Here is a 4,194-nt window from a genome sequence, read left to right as displayed (position 1 = left end):
TTCAAAAATTTAAAACAAGAAGTTCAATTTTTAAAAATGGAGCGCTTCAAAATTTCATAAAAAGGATTAAGAAATAAAACCTAGAAGTCCATATTAAAAAGATGGAGAAGTTCGATGATTATAGAAAACCCAAATTTCCTTGTTATTAAAGAATGGAAACAAGAAGTTCAAAAATAAAATAACAATAAGTTCAACTTTTAAAAGTAGAGTGCTTCAAAATTTCAAAAAAAAGATTAAGAAAAAAACCAGGAAGTCCATATTAAAAAGATGGAGAAGTTCGATGATTATAGAAAACTTAGATTTTCCTCATTATTAAAGAATGGAAACAAGAAGTTCAAAAATAAAATAACAAGAAGTTCAACTTTTAAAAATAGAGCGCTTCAAAATTCATAAAAAGGGATTAAGAAAATCAGATTAAAAATTCATAAAAAAACTCAGATATTTTCACATAACCGAGAGAAGTTCAGATTGATAACTGCCAGAAGTTATGTACTACACGGCATGCAGTTTTTATTAAAAAGAAGAATTAAAAATCAAGGTCTAAAAGTTTTGTTGTTATAAGTTCAACTCCTCCGTCGCAGAAAGTTAAAAACCATATTGTGAGAGAGGATTGTACAAAAGGAATACCATTTATGTAGCACTAACGAATGGATGAAAAAATTTCAAACGAAAATAGGTCACAGAAGTTCAACTGAAAACAACGTGAAGTTCAACTACTACAGTGGATGAATTTCAGATGAAAAACTTTTAAAATCGTCGCGAGTATGAAAACACGATCAACACAGGAAAGTTGCATGTTCACAACATCTTTCCACTGGTATATCACTTGCTCAATTCCGGTGAGTGTCTTGGTGAGTGGATGGAGAGCTACGGGAAAAACACGTGAAAAACAGAGTGAAGTTCAAGGTTTCATGCCGAGAAGTTCAAGTTCTTCATGCGATGCATTTTCGAAGAATCTGTTTCACGATAGAGGCAGAACAAATGATCTGACGGTTTTTGAAATTACTTGAAAACGGCTAGAAATTAGAGAAAACCATCAACATGAAAAAGTTTTGCATTTTCTGTAGCTTTTCAACGGTATATTATTTGCCCCATTCCGGTAAAGTTTGTAGAAATTATGGTGAAAATATGTTTTTAGCCATTTTCAAAATTTCCTTAAAACAGTAAGGAATTGAGGGAAACAATATATACAACAAAGTTTCACATTTACTCAAGCTTTCCAACGCCATATCATTTGCAGCATTCGGACATATGGTTAAAAAATTACCTCGAAAATACAAACTCGATGCAACTTGGACCGTTTTCTAAATTGCTTTTAAACCGTTTAAATTTAGAAAGATCTTTAAACATGAAAAAGTAGCGCATTTTCATAAGCTTTCCAACGCCATATCATTTGCCTTAATTAGACTAGCCGTTTAAAAATGACATAAAAATACAAACTTGGTTGTTCGGTTTGTAAAATTTTACAATTTTCCGAATTCCTGTTTAACCATAGGGAATTAGAGAAAACTTTCAACATCTAGAAGAAGCGGTTTTGCAGCAGCTTTCCGACGCCATATTATTTGCCTCATTACGATAAACGGTTTAGAAATACGATTTCACGTTTTTGTATGAAAAACGGTTTTCAAAACTGCTCTTAAACCGCTTGCATTTTGCCAAAAATTTAACTTGGGTCATGATATTGGTGTCCATAGCTTTCCAACGGTGTATCGTAAGCCCCATTTAGGCAATGTTGGTGGAAGTTCAACGTAGCACTGGAGAGAAGTTCAGGTCGAACAACTAACGCAGTAAAATTGCAAAAAAAAACACAATTTCATCACGACTCGAGACCAAAATCCGCCAATGAGCGAGATTCCTATTTAAAATGGGCATTTAGTTGCTAAAAACCATTTGTAGATAACTCTTACATCATATTGAACATGACTAAACAGAATAATTCGCGTAGGGAGGCACGGTTGCGTAGATAGCCCGAAGGTCAGGTTCGTACAGAGGGAAGTTCAGGCGCGTTACTCAGGCAGTTCAGGTTGTGATCAGGCAGTTCTGGCTTATTCCGCTAACATTAGCAGAATAGTTATTCTAATAACACTTCCGCACTGCACGCTCAAAGCGAGAGCACTGCACTCTCTGTAGCAAGGGCACTCCAATACATACTAGTGAACTTCGTGTCAGAAAAAACTGCATTCAGTGTTTTCCCGGTACTGTTTTTGCTCTAGTTTTTAAACCGTTTATCGGAACAAGGCATATAATATGCCATTGGAAAGCTATGGATTAGTCGCAATTTCGCCATGTTCAACACTTTTCGAGATTCCTCGCAGTTTAAGAGCAGTTTCAAAAATGGTGCGGCGGACGACGAGTGGCAGCGAGCGTATTTCCGCAATTTTTTCTAGACCCCTTGTCGGAATGAAGCAAAAGATACACCATTGGAAGGATATCGTCGAGGCGCATCTTTTTCATATCTATTATTTTCTCTAATTTCTTATGGTTTAAGAGCAGTTTTAAATTTAGTAAATCGCGGAATTCTATTTTTTTGAATTTTGTGCAATTTCGTATTGTTTTCGCTCCAGTTTTTGAACCGTTTGTCGAAACGAGACGTGTGATATGTCGTTAGAAAGCTACGGACGAGGCGCAACTTCCATATGTTGAAATGGTTTTGAGATTCCTTGTGGTTTTAGTTAATTTTGAAAATTGTGCGGCTGGCGATGAGAGGCAGCGGCCGTTCTTCGTGAAATTTTTACAAATCACTTGTCGAAATAATTCTAATTATACGCCGTTGGAAAGATATCGATGAGACACAACTTTTTCATATAGAACACTCTCTCCGATTCCTTGCGGTTTAAGAGCAATTTTGATTTTAACGAAATGTGGAGACTCTGTTTTTTCGTGACACCAAATCGTCGTATGTACCGCATCAGATAGAAACCACACTACTTTTAGACTGAAAACCGCACTGCATCAGACGGTTAAGTGAACTTCATGGTTTCTTTTCTCATACGATTTTTTTTCAAACAAGCACTAAAATCGACGTGTGCACTTCATCAGACAGAAGAACGCACTGCTTCAGACTAAAAACCGTACTGCATTTTAGACGGTCAAGTGAACTTCATGGTTTCTTTTCTCAGACAATTTTTTTCCCAAACAAGCACTAAAATCGACATGTGCACTTCATCAGACAGAAGAATGCACTGCTTCAGACTGAAAAACACACTGCATGAGAAGGGCAAGTGAACTTCATGATTTGTTTTGTTGGACGTAAATTTTCTCACACAAGTTTTTGTTGTCTTTTGTTCAACATTTTTTACGAAGAGAGTGCACCGCATGGACAAGGGCAAGTGAAGCGCGACATATATCAAAGTAAACCGCATTCCTTTCTTTTGTTTCGCTATTTTTTCGCACTTAAGTGAACGGTATCACTCTCAAAAGTGAACCACAACCAAGGACCAATCGCACTGCAAGTGTTGCATTGATATAGTGAACAATGGAGGAGTCTTATAGTGAACCTCGTGGGAGAACAAAGTGAGCTTCAAAACATATATATCTTTTCATTATTTTTTCCTAGCCACACACACAGCGATACACACAAAATCGACACTATCACCAGTCGAACAACAATTGAGGACTAGCCGTGCTGCCTAGATCACATCCCAGCGGCCTACTGCACCTGCAAAATAGACCATGCCACTGAACTGCATATTCTAAATAAAATAGGCTACTTGTGCCTGATGAGATGAAGCTTTTTTCTATACAAATAAAAGAAAACAATACGGCCACAATTTTTTGCAAGCATGCACCGCGCGAACTGCATGGTGTGCCGGCGTACTACATATCATCGTTGCATGTCGTCAGCCTCCTCATGCCCGGTGTAGTACAACGCATGCGGGAAACTGTACTTGAACATCTGCCCAAATCAAAAGAGGAACTACACTTGAATATCTATGGAAATCAAAAAGAGCGCTACACTGCACTGACACACACCGTGGACTGCATGGTGTGCACCTACAGACTGCATCACACGCGCAGTCGAGGAGTTCTCTTATGAAAGGAAGCGAGCGACGAGGGAGGCTAGCATGCCGGTGTACGGAGCGATGACCAACACGACGGGAGGGGCAGCCGGCAGGAGGAAGGTGGTAGGGGGCGGTGCAGTAGGAGGGGCCGGCGGGAGGAAGGTGGGGGGCACCTAACTGGGCTTCCAATGGA

Source organism: Triticum aestivum, chromosome 4A (genome assembly GCF_018294505.1).
Source record: "Triticum aestivum cultivar Chinese Spring chromosome 4A, IWGSC CS RefSeq v2.1, whole genome shotgun sequence".
Taxonomy (NCBI): Eukaryota; Viridiplantae; Streptophyta; class Magnoliopsida; order Poales; family Poaceae; genus Triticum; species Triticum aestivum.
This window is presented reverse-complemented; position numbering follows the sequence as displayed.